General features: G+C 30.6%; 1 long non-coding RNA gene across 1 annotated transcript; it reads left to right on the top strand.

Moving 5' to 3' along the window:
* Positions 1-985: 985 nt before the first annotated feature.
* Positions 986-21,323, top strand: LOC127704839 (uncharacterized). The gene is made up of 3 exons (XR_007983541.1): positions 986-1,140; positions 2,681-2,797; positions 21,024-21,323. It is a non-coding gene; the product is annotated as an uncharacterized LOC127704839 (long non-coding RNA).
* The last annotated feature ends 1,233 nt before the right edge of the window (positions 21,324-22,556 follow it).

The following is a 22,556-nucleotide window of genomic DNA, read 5'->3' as shown; positions in this document are numbered from 1 at the left end:
TCAAATTTATTTGCAACAGCAATGTAAGGGCTATTTCGTTCGTTTTGGCTTTGTCAAATCCATGCAGGTGTTTTGTTAAACTCTATACAGTGTTTTCGTTCTGGTCGGTCATACTTCCCTTTCTCCACAATGATGCGTTGCATATGTCACTACTGTTTTGGAATTTGTGTTATGTGTCATAAATTATTGGTTATTTTTTTTTAGCAAATCATATATTAATAAAACAATCCTTAACTTGGCAGAGTTATCTTTTCATAAGCTAGATTTGCTTAACCTTGCTGTTAAAGTTTTAATATTTTGAAGTGATATAGAATCTTAATTTCTTCTTCTTTGAAATTTAAATTCTAACTCAATCATTTTGTCAATTGTAACGAAACAATAAATTAAACTTTACTTTAATTCACGTAATGGCTAGGCTATGTCGATTTAACAATCCCGGCAAACAAAATGTAGTGGTTGGCCTCAAAACACCGTGTCGATATTTCTACCAGGAAAAAAATTCTAGTCCAACTCCTTTAAATTTATTCAAACAAAATATTTCATTTTCAGTCAATATAATTTATTAGTGCAGGTGCACTGCCTAAACACTTACAGACAACTATAAGATTGAACACAATCGAAATAAAATGAACACAAAACAGAAAGTCTGTCAATTGAGATATAATATCCCTCTCCAGTAAGAAGTTTCCAAAATTGTATCCAGTAAAACTGGTTATAATCAGAGATAAATCAAGCAATATTATCAGATAAGCGCTTATCAATGATAGATTTATGAGAGAGTTAAAGTTTCAATAGTAATTTAAGAATCCTTGACACTGAATTATATAAAGATTGACAGCTTTGTGATGGGGAACGTAGAAATGGTGGATAATTTGGAATTCTTGTTTTAACATGTTTAAGTTATCCATACAGTTGTATTCATTTTTATTTATTATATTAATTATATGAAATATGTAATGAACTTTTAGGTTATACAGATGAAATGATTACCAGGTCCAAAGCATCCACCTGGACATTTGAATTCACGAAAAACGGAGATAAGTGGTTACAAATGAATCGACCAAAACACCCAGAACTACTAATACTGACGAAGAAGGGAAATAATTAGTTACAAAAAGCTCATCTGGAAAATGTCTAAAGGTAGTGAAAATTGAAGTTTCTGCTAATACTAGTAATATATCATATTTCTATCCAAGCTTAGTGAATTTTAAGTGGAAAGGATATTCACAAATATATATATCTGTATGAATTAAGAGATAACTGTATTGTATTTAAAGCTTTGCGGACGTCCATCGGTAGTTTTACTGTCGCAAATTTAGTTTACCTGGCAACGTGTAGCGGAGACAGGTAAACGGGTATTTGCGACAGTAAAACTACCGATGGACGTCCGCAAAGCTTCAAATACAATACAGTTATCTCTATTCTAATGCAAAACAAGTACATAATTCAATTTCAATCATTATTTCAGTGTAAAATTTTCATTAAAGAAAATTCCGCGAAAAGATGTTATCTTCTTTGGCCCCTAAACTAGGTGACGTCATAGGTTTGCTTCCGGCGTCAAACGTAAACACCGGGCGTTTTCTGGCTTCTTGACCGCTTCCGAATGTAATAAAATATGATAAAAAGAAGATTTCTAGGTGCAACATGTGAGTTTTTTGCTTATTTTTGTAGAAATTACATGTCAATTCATTCCGCAAATCAAAATGTCGGCTTCCTTAGTTACAGACAAGGAGATAGGGAATTTTACGCTTACTGTCATCCAAACAGAACCATTGATACAAAATAATTGCATTAGAATAATCCATCTTCAGTTAAGGAAACACATTTGTTTGCCGATTCGACATGTTTGGGAGCCTCATAATCGATTCCAAGTCATGTGAAACCAGAATCTACTGGTTTTGTGTTATGTTTAGATCATGAAGGGAAAAAGCCAAACACTGTGCCGACCCGGAGTAAAACATTTGTAATCGGGTTGGATGCCAAGTCTTCTTCTGATCGGTCAGGAATTTCAGATTTAATTTGGTTCTAGTTTACAGTTTTCTCGTTCCAACTTATCATTCTGAATATGCTAATAATTCCAACTGGAAGTTAAACAGATATTGATCAATCAATCAATTTTGCATTAAATGTGTTTCTTTCTCAGTAATGTTAACTATGAAAGTAAGAGTTTTTACTAGAATCACCTTAATATCGTAGTACATGTATAATCTCTTACTTTGACGAAACCGTTAAACCTTTACTATTTAAATGTACATAACAGATATTTAAAATTCGATAAAAAAAATTAATACAAATTGATAATGGAATCTCTTACATAATCTGTCGATGATTCAAATCAAACTTTAAGTAGTCTTACCTATGTGAATTCGTTTAGAAATGTATAAATTAAGAATAAATTTTTAAACACACTTGTATTTTTACAGACTGTAAGTTAACAACAAAGGAAGCCATTTGATTCGTGCAGGGAACTTCGAATATTGGAGGAAATAAAAACGACATGGAAATAAAATAATTAATAAGTAGTTTTATTTTTATAGAAAGTCTTAAACACTTTTTGTCGTGAACAAAATTCTTACTTCCCCCACAGAAAACAATAGGTTCGTACCTCAGTCCATTTTCTCTCCAAATGCTAAACGTGTCACTTTGTAAAATAAACTGTTAGTTGTTTCTTGTGTTTTAGATTACTTTCAAATTTGACTCGGATACAAAAATAACTGTAATGGAAAAATGGGAACAATTAACTGGATGGTAAAATGTGAAACTCGTACGAACAGTTGAAGGAAATAAAATGACAGCAGTGAGTATTCATCAAGAGAAATATGATATGTTTAATCTAAACCATCTGATTGGCAAACGATATTCATTCCTGACAAAAAAACGATTAAGACATTAGAGGACAACATTTTAGTTCTGGTATCTATGATGAGTTTATCTAGTATTGTCAATGTTAAAAAGGGGATTAAAACGTGGATTTGAAAAAAATCGATACACCAGAAAAAAAATTAAAAGAATAGTGAAAATCATGATTTTGATTTTGCTTACGTAACACATACATTAGCCTAATTTTGATGTTCTTCTTCATTTATATATATATTTTTTTGTTTTGTTAAAATATATTTTTTCACTTTTTGGTCTTTTGTAAAATGTTGTTTGTGCTGTATTTAGACCCCTCTAAAAAGAAATTTGTTTTGCATGCACACGACGTATAAAAATTGCGGTTTTTTTATCCAACACAATTATAAGGTCCGAGTACACAGTTATTTCGTAGTGCATTTCTTTTAGACAATAAATGGAAATTAAAAAAATCCCACCTGCGCTTTCTCAATAATATTTTTACAGTGTGTTGTACTACTTTTGGGACAAATTATATCAAAATTATAGAAAACTTCATCGGCTCTAACTCAAAATATGGACAATTTCATGCTAAGGGGGTCTTCAAATCTTTTGACAGCTTCCGATGTGCTAATTTTTAACATTTTTCAGCTGGACCAAATCACTACTTTACTTTAAAATTCATGACCCAAATTTTTTTACAGTGTCATTTCACCCCCCTACTTACTATTTGAGTCATAAAACATGGAGAAATAAATTCGGAAGGGGTATAAAAAAAATCGACAAGTAACACACTGTCCACACTAGGGACTATATTCGTGGACAACGAAAATCAAAGGACGATAACTGTGTACCCGGACCTAATAGGGTAGAAAAAGTTGACCAATCTTAATGAAACTTGGTATGACTAAAGCTTATTAAATTATAAGACTGCTTACAAAGTTTCATGGCAATAGGATATATATTATAGACAATATGACTAATTCTATATTGAACTTTGAGTGTTAAATTTAGACGTTAAAATTGAAAATTTTCAACTATCAACAATTGAGGCTTAAAAAATTAAAATATTGCAAAAAAATACTTTTGAAATGCCTTAATATATAATATATTATGTATTAAAAGCAATAGAGTACTCATTTGATTCATCAGACTTATCATAATTATTAAAAAGTCAAATTTATATGAGCCTGTGGCTAAAAATGGAGGTTTTCCAATGAAGGGGGGCCTTACATGAAGATGTAATATTTTCCAGCAATTTTAAATTTTTAAAGCTTTTTGGTTATAAATAATCCTTACATATGTATTTAATGTACTTTAAATGGAAAGAAAACTTACAAATAACATATCACATTAGCTTAAAAGGGTCTTAGGCCAAGTAAGACTGAAAATAATTTAGGGTCAATTTAGGCTGTATCACATATTTACATTTAAAAATGCATATTGAAGCTATATGAAATAAAATTTTGTGTCTTTTCTATCATTTCTATACTCAGGTGACATGATACAATAAATCTGAGCACAAAAAGACTCTTGCATTCAACTTTTTTTGCAGACAGTATGGTCTGATACAAAGATTTTTCACTTTTTAGTGAAAAACATGCATGCAATTTTAGTCTCAACAGGCTTATATTTGAACCACTTGCTATCCTACAGAAGAAAAGAAAGGTATTATGTGACATAAAACAGGTACAAAAGACATTGTTAAGTGCTTTTTATACAAATTTAGTGAGGTCTTTATAATGGACTTCAACTTTTATGTTCCAAGCGCCTCACATTTAACTTGATCCAAACAAGGCGTTAGACGAGGATCATATATACAACACATTTTGCGCATATTGTCTGAGATAATCTTCTTTTCTGTAGATTCAGAGTTCACAAATGAGTAATACAACTGGATTGAAACATAGAAACACAAATATTGACACATAAAAACCTGTCAGATAGAAAGTCAGAATGCCACTTATGCATCAAAATTGAAAAAGCTATGAAATGCTTATTTTGACCATAAAATGCCAAAATTGGTCATTTTTGCAGAAATTCTATCAAATAAAAGTTTAAATCCTTTAGTTTTATGCTATTTGATAAATTGACACCATCAAATATTTCAGGGAAGTTGCCAAAGTACAGATTCTATATTTCCTGATTTCACCTCTTAGGTCCGAGTACACAGTTATTTCGTAGTGCATTTCTTTTAGACAATAAATGGAAATTAAAAAAATCCCACCTGCGCTTTCTCAATAATATTTTTACAGTGTGTTGTACTACTTTTGGGACAAATTATATCAAAATTATAGAAAACTTCATCGGCTCTAACTCAAAATATGGACAATTTCATGCTAAGGGGGTCTTCAAATCTTTTGACAGCTTCCGATGTGCTAATTTTTAACATTTTTCAGCTGGACCAAATCACTACTTTACTTTAAAATTCATGACCCAAATTTTTTTACAGTGTCATTTCACCCCCCTACTTACTATTTGAGTCATAAAACATGGAGAAATAAATTCGGAAGGGGTATAAAAAAAATCGACAAGTAACACACTGTCCACACTAGGGACTATATTCGTGGACAACGAAAATCAAAGGACGATAACTGTGTACCCGGACCTAATAGGGTAGAAAAAGTTGACCAATCTTAATGAAACTTGGTATGACTAAAGCTTATTAAATTATAAGACTGCTTACAAAGTTTCATGGCAATAGGATATATATTATAGACAATATGACTAATTCTATATTGAACTTTGAGTGTTAAATTTAGACGTTAAAATTGAAAATTTTCAACTATCAACAATTGAGGCTTAAAAAATTAAAATATTGCAAAAAAATACTTTTGAAATGCCTTAATATATAATATATTATGTATTAAAAGCAATAGAGTACTCATTTGATTCATCAGACTTATCATAATTATTAAAAAGTCAAATTTATATGAGCCTGTGGCTAAAAATGGAGGTTTTCCAATGAAGGGGGGCCTTACATGAAGATGTAATATTTTCCAGCAATTTTAAATTTTTAAAGCTTTTTGGTTATAAATAATCCTTACATATGTATTTAATGTACTTTAAATGGAAAGAAAACTTACAAATAACATATCACATTAGCTTAAAAGGGTCTTAGGCCAAGTAAGACTGAAAATAATTTAGGGTCAATTTAGGCTGTATCACATATTTACATTTAAAAATGCATATTGAAGCTATATGAAATAAAATTTTGTGTCTTTTCTATCATTTCTATACTCAGGTGACATGATACAATAAATCTGAGCACAAAAAGACTCTTGCATTCAACTTTTTTTGCAGACAGTATGGTCTGATACAAAGATTTTTCACTTTTTAGTGAAAAACATGCATGCAATTTTAGTCTCAACAGGCTTATATTTGAACCACTTGCTATCCTACAGAAGAAAAGAAAGGTATTATGTGACATAAAACAGGTACAAAAGACATTGTTAAGTGCTTTTTATACAAATTTAGTGAGGTCTTTATAATGGACTTCAACTTTTATGTTCCAAGCGCCTCACATTTAACTTGATCCAAACAAGGCGTTAGACGAGGATCATATATACAACACATTTTGCGCATATTGTCTGAGATAATCTTCTTTTCTGTAGATTCAGAGTTCACAAATGAGTAATACAACTGGATTGAAACATAGAAACACAAATATTGACACATAAAAACCTGTCAGATAGAAAGTCAGAATGCCACTTATGCATCAAAATTGAAAAAGCTATGAAATGCTTATTTTGACCATAAAATGCCAAAATTGGTCATTTTTGCAGAAATTCTATCAAATAAAAGTTTAAATCCTTTAGTTTTATGCTATTTGATAAATTGACACCATCAAATATTTCAGGGAAGTTGCCAAAGTACAGATTCTATATTTCCTGATTTCACCTCTTAGGTCCGAGTACACAGTTATTTCGTAGTGCATTTCTTTTAGACAATAAATGGAAATTAAAAAAATCCCACCTGCGCTTTCTCAATAATATTTTTACAGTGTGTTGTACTACTTTTGGGACAAATTATATCAAAATTATAGAAAACTTCATCGGCTCTAACTCAAAATATGGACAATTTCATGCTAAGGGGGTCTTCAAATCTTTTGACAGCTTCCGATGTGCTAATTTTTAACATTTTTCAGCTGGACCAAATCACTACTTTACTTTAAAATTCATGACCCAAATTTTTTTACAGTGTCATTTCACCCCCCTACTTACTATTTGAGTCATAAAACATGGAGAAATAAATTCGGAAGGGGTATAAAAAAAATCGACAAGTAACACACTGTCCACACTAGGGACTATATTCGTGGACAACGAAAATCAAAGGACGATAACTGTGTACCCGGACCTAATAGGGTAGAAAAAGTTGACCAATCTTAATGAAACTTGGTATGACTAAAGCTTATTAAATTATAAGACTGCTTACAAAGTTTCATGGCAATAGGATATATATTATAGACAATATGACTAATTCTATATTGAACTTTGAGTGTTAAATTTAGACGTTAAAATTGAAAATTTTCAACTATCAACAATTGAGGCTTAAAAAATTAAAATATTGCAAAAAAATACTTTTGAAATGCCTTAATATATAATATATTATGTATTAAAAGCAATAGAGTACTCATTTGATTCATCAGACTTATCATAATTATTAAAAAGTCAAATTTATATGAGCCTGTGGCTAAAAATGGAGGTTTTCCAATGAAGGGGGGCCTTACATGAAGATGTAATATTTTCCAGCAATTTTAAATTTTTAAAGCTTTTTGGTTATAAATAATCCTTACATATGTATTTAATGTACTTTAAATGGAAAGAAAACTTACAAATAACATATCACATTAGCTTAAAAGGGTCTTAGGCCAAGTAAGACTGAAAATAATTTAGGGTCAATTTAGGCTGTATCACATATTTACATTTAAAAATGCATATTGAAGCTATATGAAATAAAATTTTGTGTCTTTTCTATCATTTCTATACTCAGGTGACATGATACAATAAATCTGAGCACAAAAAGACTCTTGCATTCAACTTTTTTTGCAGACAGTATGGTCTGATACAAAGATTTTTCACTTTTTAGTGAAAAACATGCATGCAATTTTAGTCTCAACAGGCTTATATTTGAACCACTTGCTATCCTACAGAAGAAAAGAAAGGTATTATGTGACATAAAACAGGTACAAAAGACATTGTTAAGTGCTTTTTATACAAATTTAGTGAGGTCTTTATAATGGACTTCAACTTTTATGTTCCAAGCGCCTCACATTTAACTTGATCCAAACAAGGCGTTAGACGAGGATCATATATACAACACATTTTGCGCATATTGTCTGAGATAATCTTCTTTTCTGTAGATTCAGAGTTCACAAATGAGTAATACAACTGGATTGAAACATAGAAACACAAATATTGACACATAAAAACCTGTCAGATAGAAAGTCAGAATGCCACTTATGCATCAAAATTGAAAAAGCTATGAAATGCTTATTTTGACCATAAAATGCCAAAATTGGTCATTTTTGCAGAAATTCTATCAAATAAAAGTTTAAATCCTTTAGTTTTATGCTATTTGATAAATTGACACCATCAAATATTTCAGGGAAGTTGCCAAAGTACAGATTCTATATTTCCTGATTTCACCTCTTAGGTCCGAGTACACAGTTATTTCGTAGTGCATTTCTTTTAGACAATAAATGGAAATTAAAAAAATCCCACCTGCGCTTTCTCAATAATATTTTTACAGTGTGTTGTACTACTTTTGGGACAAATTATATCAAAATTATAGAAAACTTCATCGGCTCTAACTCAAAATATGGACAATTTCATGCTAAGGGGGTCTTCAAATCTTTTGACAGCTTCCGATGTGCTAATTTTTAACATTTTTCAGCTGGACCAAATCACTACTTTACTTTAAAATTCATGACCCAAATTTTTTTACAGTGTCATTTCACCCCCCTACTTACTATTTGAGTCATAAAACATGGAGAAATAAATTCGGAAGGGGTATAAAAAAAATCGACAAGTAACACACTGTCCACACTAGGGACTATATTCGTGGACAACGAAAATCAAAGGACGATAACTGTGTACCCGGACCTAATAGGGTAGAAAAAGTTGACCAATCTTAATGAAACTTGGTATGACTAAAGCTTATTAAATTATAAGACTGCTTACAAAGTTTCATGGCAATAGGATATATATTATAGACAATATGACTAATTCTATATTGAACTTTGAGTGTTAAATTTAGACGTTAAAATTGAAAATTTTCAACTATCAACAATTGAGGCTTAAAAAATTAAAATATTGCAAAAAAATACTTTTGAAATGCCTTAATATATAATATATTATGTATTAAAAGCAATAGAGTACTCATTTGATTCATCAGACTTATCATAATTATTAAAAAGTCAAATTTATATGAGCCTGTGGCTAAAAATGGAGGTTTTCCAATGAAGGGGGGCCTTACATGAAGATGTAATATTTTCCAGCAATTTTAAATTTTTAAAGCTTTTTGGTTATAAATAATCCTTACATATGTATTTAATGTACTTTAAATGGAAAGAAAACTTACAAATAACATATCACATTAGCTTAAAAGGGTCTTAGGCCAAGTAAGACTGAAAATAATTTAGGGTCAATTTAGGCTGTATCACATATTTACATTTAAAAATGCATATTGAAGCTATATGAAATAAAATTTTGTGTCTTTTCTATCATTTCTATACTCAGGTGACATGATACAATAAATCTGAGCACAAAAAGACTCTTGCATTCAACTTTTTTTGCAGACAGTATGGTCTGATACAAAGATTTTTCACTTTTTAGTGAAAAACATGCATGCAATTTTAGTCTCAACAGGCTTATATTTGAACCACTTGCTATCCTACAGAAGAAAAGAAAGGTATTATGTGACATAAAACAGGTACAAAAGACATTGTTAAGTGCTTTTTATACAAATTTAGTGAGGTCTTTATAATGGACTTCAACTTTTATGTTCCAAGCGCCTCACATTTAACTTGATCCAAACAAGGCGTTAGACGAGGATCATATATACAACACATTTTGCGCATATTGTCTGAGATAATCTTCTTTTCTGTAGATTCAGAGTTCACAAATGAGTAATACAACTGGATTGAAACATAGAAACACAAATATTGACACATAAAAACCTGTCAGATAGAAAGTCAGAATGCCACTTATGCATCAAAATTGAAAAAGCTATGAAATGCTTATTTTGACCATAAAATGCCAAAATTGGTCATTTTTGCAGAAATTCTATCAAATAAAAGTTTAAATCCTTTAGTTTTATGCTATTTGATAAATTGACACCATCAAATATTTCAGGGAAGTTGCCAAAGTACAGATTCTATATTTCCTGATTTCACCTCTTAGGTCCGAGTACACAGTTATTTCGTAGTGCATTTCTTTTAGACAATAAATGGAAATTAAAAAAATCCCACCTGCGCTTTCTCAATAATATTTTTACAGTGTGTTGTACTACTTTTGGGACAAATTATATCAAAATTATAGAAAACTTCATCGGCTCTAACTCAAAATATGGACAATTTCATGCTAAGGGGGTCTTCAAATCTTTTGACAGCTTCCGATGTGCTAATTTTTAACATTTTTCAGCTGGACCAAATCACTACTTTACTTTAAAATTCATGACCCAAATTTTTTTACAGTGTCATTTCACCCCCCTACTTACTATTTGAGTCATAAAACATGGAGAAATAAATTCGGAAGGGGTATAAAAAAAATCGACAAGTAACACACTGTCCACACTAGGGACTATATTCGTGGACAACGAAAATCAAAGGACGATAACTGTGTACCCGGACCTAATAGGGTAGAAAAAGTTGACCAATCTTAATGAAACTTGGTATGACTAAAGCTTATTAAATTATAAGACTGCTTACAAAGTTTCATGGCAATAGGATATATATTATAGACAATATGACTAATTCTATATTGAACTTTGAGTGTTAAATTTAGACGTTAAAATTGAAAATTTTCAACTATCAACAATTGAGGCTTAAAAAATTAAAATATTGCAAAAAAATACTTTTGAAATGCCTTAATATATAATATATTATGTATTAAAAGCAATAGAGTACTCATTTGATTCATCAGACTTATCATAATTATTAAAAAGTCAAATTTATATGAGCCTGTGGCTAAAAATGGAGGTTTTCCAATGAAGGGGGGCCTTACATGAAGATGTAATATTTTCCAGCAATTTTAAATTTTTAAAGCTTTTTGGTTATAAATAATCCTTACATATGTATTTAATGTACTTTAAATGGAAAGAAAACTTACAAATAACATATCACATTAGCTTAAAAGGGTCTTAGGCCAAGTAAGACTGAAAATAATTTAGGGTCAATTTAGGCTGTATCACATATTTACATTTAAAAATGCATATTGAAGCTATATGAAATAAAATTTTGTGTCTTTTCTATCATTTCTATACTCAGGTGACATGATACAATAAATCTGAGCACAAAAAGACTCTTGCATTCAACTTTTTTTGCAGACAGTATGGTCTGATACAAAGATTTTTCACTTTTTAGTGAAAAACATGCATGCAATTTTAGTCTCAACAGGCTTATATTTGAACCACTTGCTATCCTACAGAAGAAAAGAAAGGTATTATGTGACATAAAACAGGTACAAAAGACATTGTTAAGTGCTTTTTATACAAATTTAGTGAGGTCTTTATAATGGACTTCAACTTTTATGTTCCAAGCGCCTCACATTTAACTTGATCCAAACAAGGCGTTAGACGAGGATCATATATACAACACATTTTGCGCATATTGTCTGAGATAATCTTCTTTTCTGTAGATTCAGAGTTCACAAATGAGTAATACAACTGGATTGAAACATAGAAACACAAATATTGACACATAAAAACCTGTCAGATAGAAAGTCAGAATGCCACTTATGCATCAAAATTGAAAAAGCTATGAAATGCTTATTTTGACCATAAAATGCCAAAATTGGTCATTTTTGCAGAAATTCTATCAAATAAAAGTTTAAATCCTTTAGTTTTATGCTATTTGATAAATTGACACCATCAAATATTTCAGGGAAGTTGCCAAAGTACAGATTCTATATTTCCTGATTTCACCTCTTAGGTCCGAGTACACAGTTATTTCGTAGTGCATTTCTTTTAGACAATAAATGGAAATTAAAAAAATCCCACCTGCGCTTTCTCAATAATATTTTTACAGTGTGTTGTACTACTTTTGGGACAAATTATATCAAAATTATAGAAAACTTCATCGGCTCTAACTCAAAATATGGACAATTTCATGCTAAGGGGGTCTTCAAATCTTTTGACAGCTTCCGATGTGCTAATTTTTAACATTTTTCAGCTGGACCAAATCACTACTTTACTTTAAAATTCATGACCCAAATTTTTTTACAGTGTCATTTCACCCCCCTACTTACTATTTGAGTCATAAAACATGGAGAAATAAATTCGGAAGGGGTATAAAAAAAATCGACAAGTAACACACTGTCCACACTAGGGACTATATTCGTGGACAACGAAAATCAAAGGACGATAACTGTGTACCCGGACCTAATAGGGTAGAAAAAGTTGACCAATCTTAATGAAACTTGGTATGACTAAAGCTTATTAAATTATAAGACTGCTTACAAAGTTTCATGGCAATAGGATATATATTATAGACAATATGACTAATTCTATATTGAACTTTGAGTGTTAAATTTAGACGTTAAAATTGAAAATTTTCAACTATCAACAATTGAGGCTTAAAAAATTAAAATATTGCAAAAAAATACTTTTGAAATGCCTTAATATATAATATATTATGTATTAAAAGCAATAGAGTACTCATTTGATTCATCAGACTTATCATAATTATTAAAAAGTCAAATTTATATGAGCCTGTGGCTAAAAATGGAGGTTTTCCAATGAAGGGGGGCCTTACATGAAGATGTAATATTTTCCAGCAATTTTAAATTTTTAAAGCTTTTTGGTTATAAATAATCCTTACATATGTATTTAATGTACTTTAAATGGAAAGAAAACTTACAAATAACATATCACATTAGCTTAAAAGGGTCTTAGGCCAAGTAAGACTGAAAATAATTTAGGGTCAATTTAGGCTGTATCACATATTTACATTTAAAAATGCATATTGAAGCTATATGAAATAAAATTTTGTGTCTTTTCTATCATTTCTATACTCAGGTGACATGATACAATAAATCTGAGCACAAAAAGACTCTTGCATTCAACTTTTTTTGCAGACAGTATGGTCTGATACAAAGATTTTTCACTTTTTAGTGAAAAACATGCATGCAATTTTAGTCTCAACAGGCTTATATTTGAACCACTTGCTATCCTACAGAAGAAAAGAAAGGTATTATGTGACATAAAACAGGTACAAAAGACATTGTTAAGTGCTTTTTATACAAATTTAGTGAGGTCTTTATAATGGACTTCAACTTTTATGTTCCAAGCGCCTCACATTTAACTTGATCCAAACAAGGCGTTAGACGAGGATCATATATACAACACATTTTGCGCATATTGTCTGAGATAATCTTCTTTTCTGTAGATTCAGAGTTCACAAATGAGTAATACAACTGGATTGAAACATAGAAACACAAATATTGACACATAAAAACCTGTCAGATAGAAAGTCAGAATGCCACTTATGCATCAAAATTGAAAAAGCTATGAAATGCTTATTTTGACCATAAAATGCCAAAATTGGTCATTTTTGCAGAAATTCTATCAAATAAAAGTTTAAATCCTTTAGTTTTATGCTATTTGATAAATTGACACCATCAAATCATTCAGGGAAGTTGCCAAAGTACAGATTCTATATTTCCTGATTTCACCTCTTAGGTCCGAGTACACAGTTATTTCGTAGTGCATTTCTTTTAGACAATAAATGGAAATTAAAAAAATCCCACCTGCGCTTTCTCAATAATATTTTTACAGTGTGTTGTACTACTTTTGGGACAAATTATATCAAAATTATAGAAAACTTCATCGGCTCTAACTCAAAATATGGACAATTTCATGCTAAGGGGGTCTTCAAATCTTTTGACAGCTTCCGATGTGCTAATTTTTAACATTTTTCAGCTGGACCAAATCACTACTTTACTTTAAAATTCATGACCCAAATTTTTTTACAGTGTCATTTCACCCCCCTACTTACTATTTGAGTCATAAAACATGGAGAAATAAATTCGGAAGGGGTATAAAAAAAATCGACAAGTAACACACTGTCCACACTAGGGACTATATTCGTGGACAACGAAAATCAAAGGACGATAACTGTGTACCCGGACCTAATAGGGTAGAAAAAGTTGACCAATCTTAATGAAACTTGGTATGACTAAAGCTTATTAAATTATAAGACTGCTTACAAAGTTTCATGGCAATAGGATATATATTATAGACAATATGACTAATTCTATATTGAACTTTGAGTGTTAAATTTAGACGTTAAAATTGAAAATTTTCAACTATCAACAATTGAGGCTTAAAAAATTAAAATATTGCAAAAAAATACTTTTGAAATGCCTTAATATATAATATATTATGTATTAAAAGCAATAGAGTACTCATTTGATTCATCAGACTTATCATAATTATTAAAAAGTCAAATTTATATGAGCCTGTGGCTAAAAATGGAGGTTTTCCAATGAAGGGGGGCCTTACATGAAGATGTAATATTTTCCAGCAATTTTAAATTTTTAAAGCTTTTTGGTTATAAATAATCCTTACATATGTATTTAATGTACTTTAAATGGAAAGAAAACTTACAAATAACATATCACATTAGCTTAAAAGGGTCTTAGGCCAAGTAAGACTGAAAATAATTTAGGGTCAATTTAGGCTGTATCACATATTTACATTTAAAAATGCATATTGAAGCTATATGAAATAAAATTTTGTGTCTTTTCTATCATTTCTATACTCAGGTGACATGATACAATAAATCTGAGCACAAAAAGACTCTTGCATTCAACTTTTTTTGCAGACAGTATGGTCTGATACAAAGATTTTTCACTTTTTAGTGAAAAACATGCATGCAATTTTAGTCTCAACAGGCTTATATTTGAACCACTTGCTATCCTACAGAAGAAAAGAAAGGTATTATGTGACATAAAACAGGTACAAAAGACATTGTTAAGTGCTTTTTATACAAATTTAGTGAGGTCTTTATAATGGACTTCAACTTTTATGTTCCAAGCGCCTCACATTTAACTTGATCCAAACAAGGCGTTAGACGAGGATCATATATACAACACATTTTGCGCATATTGTCTGAGATAATCTTCTTTTCTGTAGATTCAGAGTTCACAAATGAGTAATACAACTGGATTGAAACATAGAAACACAAATATTGACACATAAAAACCTGTCAGATAGAAAGTCAGAATGCCACTTATGCATCAAAATTGAAAAAGCTATGAAATGCTTATTTTGACCATAAAATGCCAAAATTGGTCATTTTTGCAGAAATTCTATCAAATAAAAGTTTAAATCCTTTAGTTTTATGCTATTTGATAAATTGACACCATCAAATCATTCAGGGAAGTTGCCAAAGTACAGATTCTATATTTCCTGATTTCACCTCTTAGGTCCGAGTACACAGTTATTTCGTAGTGCATTTCTTTTAGACAATAAATGGAAATTAAAAAAATCCCACCTGCGCTTTCTCAATAATATTTTTACAGTGTGTTGTACTACTTTTGGGACAAATTATATCAAAATTATAGAAAACTTCATCGGCTCTAACTCAAAATATGGACAATTTCATGCTAAGGGGGTCTTCAAATCTTTTGACAGCTTCCGATGTGCTAATTTTTAACATTTTTCAGCTGGACCAAATCACTACTTTACTTTAAAATTCATGACCCAAATTTTTTTACAGTGTCATTTCACCCCCCTACTTACTATTTGAGTCATAAAACATGGAGAAATAAATTCGGAAGGGGTATAAAAAAAATCGACAAGTAACACACTGTCCACACTAGGGACTATATTCGTGGACAACGAAAATCAAAGGACGATAACTGTGTACCCGGACCTAATAGGGTAGAAAAAGTTGACCAATCTTAATGAAACTTGGTATGACTAAAGCTTATTAAATTATAAGACTGCTTACAAAGTTTCATGGCAATAGGATATATATTATAGACAATATGACTAATTCTATATTGAACTTTGAGTGTTAAATTTAGACGTTAAAATTGAAAATTTTCAACTATCAACAATTGAGGCTTAAAAAATTAAAATATTGCAAAAAAATACTTTTGAAATGCCTTAATATATAATATATTATGTATTAAAAGCAATAGAGTACTCATTTGATTCATCAGACTTATCATAATTATTAAAAAGTCAAATTTATATGAGCCTGTGGCTAAAAATGGAGGTTTTCCAATGAAGGGGGGCCTTACATGAAGATGTAATATTTTCCAGCAATTTTAAATTTTTAAAGCTTTTTGGTTATAAATAATCCTTACATATGTATTTAATGTACTTTAAATGGAAAGAAAACTTACAAATAACATATCACATTAGCTTAAAAGGGTCTTAGGCCAAGTAAGACTGAAAATAATTTAGGGTCAATTTAGGCTGTATCACATATTTACATTTAAAAATGCATATTGAAGCTATATGAAATAAAATTTTGTGTCTTTTCTATCATTTCTATACTCAGGTGACATGATACAATAAATCTGAGCACAAAAAGACTCTTGCATTCAACTTTTTTTGCAGACAGTATGGTCTGATACAAAGATTTTTCACTTTTTAGTGAAAAACATGCATGCAATTTTAGTCTCAACAGGCTTATATTTGAACCACTTGCTATCCTACAGAAGAAAAGAAAGGTATTATGTGACATAAAACAGGTACAAAAGACATTGTTAAGTGCTTTTTATACAAATTTAGTGAGGTCTTTATAATGGACTTCAACTTTTATGTTCCAAGCGCCTCACATTTAACTTGATCCAAACAAGGCGTTAGACGAGGATCATATATACAACACATTTTGCGCATATTGTCTGAGATAATCTTCTTTTCTGTAGATTCAGAGTTCACAAATGAGTAATACAACTGGATTGAAACATAGAAACACAAATATTGACACATAAAAACCTGTCAGATAGAAAGTCAGAATGCCACTTATGCATCAAAATTGAAAAAGCTATGAAATGCTTATTTTGACCATAAAATGCCAAAATTGGTCATTTTTGCAGAAATTCTATCAAATAAAAGTTTAAATCCTTTAGTTTTATGCTATTTGATAAATTGACACCATCAAATCATTCAGGGAAGTTGCCAAAGTACAGATTCTATATTTCCTGATTTCACCTCTTAGGTCCGAGTACACAGTTATTTCGTAGTGCATTTCTTTTAGACAATAAATGGAAATTAAAAAAATCCCACCTGCGCTTTCTCAATAATATTTTTACAGTGTGTTGTACTACTTTTGGGACAAATTATATCAAAATTATAGAAAACTTCATCGGCTCTAACTCAAAATATGGACAATTTCATGCTAAGGGGGTCTTCAAATCTTTTGACAGCTTCCGATGTGCTAATTTTTAACATTTTTCAGCTGGACCAAATCACTACTTTACTTTAAAATTCATGACCCAAATTTTTTTACAGTGTCATTTCACCCCCCTACTTACTATTTGAGTCATAAAACATGGAGAAATAAATTCGGAAGGGGTATAAAAAAAATCGACAAGTAACACACTGTCCACACTAGGGACTATATTCGTGGACAACGAAAATCAAAGGACGATAACTGTGTACCCGGACCTAATAGGGTAGAAAAAGTTGACCAATCTTAATGAAACTTGGTATGACTAAAGCTTATTAAATTATAAGACTGCTTACAAAGTTTCATGGCAATAGGATATATATTATAGACAATATGACTAATTCTATATTGAACTTTGAGTGTTAAATTTAGACGTTAAAATTGAAAATTTTCAACTATCAACAATTGAGGCTTAAAAAATTAAAATATTGCAAAAAAATACTTTTGAAATGCCTTAATATATAATATATTATGTATTAAAAGCAATAGAGTACTCATTTGATTCATCAGACTTATCATAATTATTAAAAAGTCAAATTTATATGAGCCTGTGGCTAAAAATGGAGGTTTTCCAATGAAGGGGGGCCTTACATGAAGATGTAATATTTTCCAGCAATTTTAAATTTTTAAAGCTTTTTGGTTATAAATAATCCTTACATATGTATTTAATGTACTTTAAATGGAAAGAAAACTTACAAATAACATATCACATTAGCTTAAAAGGGTCTTAGGCCAAGTAAGACTGAAAATAATTTAGGGTCAATTTAGGCTGTATCACATATTTACATTTAAAAATGCATATTGAAGCTATATGAAATAAAATTTTGTGTCTTTTCTATCATTTCTATACTCAGGTGACATGATACAATAAATCTGAGCACAAAAAGACTCTTGCATTCAACTTTTTTTGCAGACAGTATGGTCTGATACAAAGATTTTTCACTTTTTAGTGAAAAACATGCATGCAATTTTAGTCTCAACAGGCTTATATTTGAACCACTTGCTATCCTACAGAAGAAAAGAAAGGTATTATGTGACATAAAACAGGTACAAAAGACATTGTTAAGTGCTTTTTATACAAATTTAGTGAGGTCTTTATAATGGACTTCAACTTTTATGTTCCAAGCGCCTCACATTTAACTTGATCCAAACAAGGCGTTAGACGAGGATCATATATACAACACATTTTGCGCATATTGTCTGAGATAATCTTCTTTTCTGTAGATTCAGAGTTCACAAATGAGTAATACAACTGGATTGAAACATAGAAACACAAATATTGACACATAAAAACCTGTCAGATAGAAAGTCAGAATGCCACTTATGCATCAAAATTGAAAAAGCTATGAAATGCTTATTTTGACCATAAAATGCCAAAATTGGTCATTTTTGCAGAAATTCTATCAAATAAAAGTTTAAATCCTTTAGTTTTATGCTATTTGATAAATTGACACCATCAAATCATTCAGGGAAGTTGCCAAAGTACAGATTCTATATTTCCTGATTTCACCTCTTAGGTCCGAGTACACAGTTATTTCGTAGTGCATTTCTTTTAGACAATAAATGGAAATTAAAAAAATCCCACCTGCGCTTTCTCAATAATATTTTTACAGTGTGTTGTACTACTTTTGGGACAAATTATATCAAAATTATAGAAAACTTCATCGGCTCTAACTCAAAATATGGACAATTTCATGCTAAGGGGGTCTTCAAATCTTTTGACAGCTTCCGATGTGCTAATTTTTAACATTTTTCAGCTGGACCAAATCACTACTTTACTTTAAAATTCATGACCCAAATTTTTTTACAGTGTCATTTCACCCCCCTACTTACTATTTGAGTCATAAAACATGGAGAAATAAATTCGGAAGGGGTATAAAAAAAATCGACAAGTAACACACTGTCCACACTAGGGACTATATTCGTGGACAACGAAAATCAAAGGACGATAACTGTGTACCCGGACCATAAGTTTGAACGTTGTTTTCAATTTAGACTTGTACAAGTCTAAATTGAAAAAAATTATTTTATTAAAACAAAAAAAATTATATATATACAAGTCTAAATTGAAAACAACGTTCAAACCTATGATTGCGTTGGATAAAAACCGCAATTTTTATACGTGTGCATGCAAAACAAATTTCCTGGTAGAGGAGTCTAAATACAGCACAAATAACATTTTCCAAAAGACCCAAAAAAGTGAAAAAGTATATTTTAACAAAACGCATTTGACTAGCAGGTCGAACAACGGATGTTCTTAAACACTGCTGACTGCCATTGGCGATTTCCAAATAAACGGATCACCAGATGTAACAAAATGGATCTTAACTATTAACTTAATACCAAACAGAAAACCATAAACTTGCAGAAAAGATGGTATACCGCAAAAAAAAGGTGCACAAATAAGTACACCATATCCGGATTTCGACAATTAATGTCTCTTCAGTGATGTTAGGAATCGAAACGGTATTTGGAAGGCCATAAAATTTACCTCAATTTAGGATAGACTCTTGAATTTGGAAGAGTCGAAATAGGATGAACGGATCATATAAACACGAAGGCTAATATAATACAAGCCCAAACGAAAAAATATAAATAAGTCTGAATTGAAAAACAGCGTTCAAACCTATGATTGCGTTGGATAAAAACCGCAATTTTTATACGTGTGCATGCAAAACAAATTTCTTGGTAGAGGGGTCTAAATACAGCACAAACAACATTTTCCAAAAGACCAAAAAAAGTTAAAAAGTATATTTTAACAAAACGCATTTGACTAGCAGGTCGAACAACGGGTGTTCTTAAACCCTGCTGACTGCCATTGGCGATTGCCAAATAAACGGATCACCAGATGAAACAAAATGGATCTTAACTATTAATTTAATACCAAACAGAAAACAATAAACTTGCGGAAAAGATAGTATACCGCAAACAAAAGGTGCAAAAATTAGTACACCATATCCGGAATCCGACAATTAATGTCTCCTTATTGATGTTAGGAATCGAAACGGTATTTGGAAGGCCATATAATTTACCTCAATTTAGGATAGACTCTTGAATTTTGAAGAGTCGAAATAGGATGAACGGATCATATAAACCCGAAGGCTAATATAATACAAGACCAAACGAAAAAATATATATATAATTGTCAAACAATTAGTCCAGTTTCAGTTTTGCATTGTACATTTTTTTTTCTCATCAAATGAAAGACGATCTACTGGTATCCTGCAATTTTTATGAAAAGTAATAAAAAGTCCAGGTAGAAGTTATAAAGGTTTTGAATAAGTTATTGACTAATCTGAGAAATTTTAAATAATAAAAATGTAAAGTCTATCAAATTCAGTATCTCTCTGTTGTATAGGTTTGGAACAGTCTTTTAAATTTCAAATCTTCAAATTGTTTACTTCTTGTTTTGAGCACCACAAAAATAAAATTAGATAGCAAAACTTCACTACGGTAACTGATAATTTTGTTTAATTGCAGGATAAGTTTAGACTTAAGATTAAGATGCATATTTTGCTATATGATAATAATATAATGATATCACATTAACTGATTGCCATTTAAGGTTATGGAAGATCTGGAAAGTGGAGAAAAGATGACCCAAATTCTCGAGAAATGCACATAGTCTGAGGAAACAAAATAGTGGAGTGGTAATAACCTTCATCAGGTGGTGTTGTTTGAATATTTACCAGTACATTCTTAAAACGTCATTTAATACTGACTGAATGTGTTTGTTATGAAATGCAATGTAGAAAAAGCCACAAAAGAACAAAAGAAAACAGAAGATCTTTCAAGAATCTTAGGCCACAATATTCAAAGCAATTCACAATTAATCTGATATTAAAACAAACGAAATTGCTTTTTGAGGCAGCACTGCAATAAAACTTTTTTCTAATATAAATATCTTTTATTTTATATGTTCTTAGCAACATCTTCGATAACTGTTCTTGAGAACTTATCAAAGGAGCAATAAAGTTTATTACTTTTTAAAAAAGGGTGAGATACCAAGGAGTAAAAAGACAAAGGCAATAAGTAAAAAAACAGACAATACAAGTGGCAAAATCCCAACGAAAAGACGAAAATTAATGGCAGCGAATACCCCCAAAACTCTAAACAAAACTAAACAGAAAACTAAAGAATGTAAAAAAAAAAAGATTTTAAACAGAAATCTGGGTTGACTTAATGTATTCTGGAAGAGACAACCGACATGTTACTCCTGTTGATGATCGGACAGCTGATAGTAATTAGTGTAAACGTCAGTAGTAATGTTTATTGTAAACTTACAGAATAAGGCAAAACTGCCGTTACTTGCATTTCTCATGAATATAAAACCTTTTATTTCTACTGAATGCTTGAACTTTAACATCCGAAAAGAAATTGAAGTAGATTTGAGTTGTATTTCCTTCTTCACTATATAAACAACAAATTAATATAAACAAGTACTATGCTGTTTGACTTCTTTTTAACAATTATACGGTAAACCGTTTTGTAATTAACAATTGCATAATGAACATTATGCACACATTTATTACAAAACAGCATACACCTAAGATACGAGTGTAGCTTAAACAGAGTATTCCATAATACTTGTACATTTTAATAAATAAGGAGGAGATTCAAACAGAGCCTAATGACTGACTAATCTTGAAGTACGTAAATAGAAGAAGCATCATAAATTCTTAAATTGCATGGATAGGTTTAAAAACTACCAAAAAATCAACAAGGATACAACATTATAAATCTCAACAATATCTCAGCAATGTCTTAATTACAATGGAGGGGATGTTTGTTTATTTTTTGTCTGTATACGTGGAAATATGCTGCCGTTAACTGAGGGAGTTGTACTCCTAATACCACTTTTCTTGCAATTTTAAAGAAAGCAGTTAACGAAGCTTCATATATTCATTGCTTGAAAACACCAGTTATCGATGATTAGGACATATGACCGTTGCTTTACATCAAATCGTGTTTGAATTAAATGGATATTTGGGTATTATATTGCGATAATCTATATATTGTACTGTTATCGTGTTCTTTTTTACCATATAATTCTGTTCGAGATCTAGACTAAACTCCATACATTGTAAGTTTGGTCCTT

The sequence above is a fragment of the Mytilus californianus genome, unplaced genomic scaffold (genome assembly GCF_021869535.1).
Source record: "Mytilus californianus isolate M0D057914Y unplaced genomic scaffold, xbMytCali1.0.p SCAF_6, whole genome shotgun sequence".
NCBI classification, from domain to species: Eukaryota; Metazoa; Mollusca; class Bivalvia; order Mytilida; family Mytilidae; genus Mytilus; species Mytilus californianus.
The sequence above is the reverse complement of the archived record's forward strand: the minus strand, read 5'-3'. Positions and strand labels throughout refer to the sequence as shown.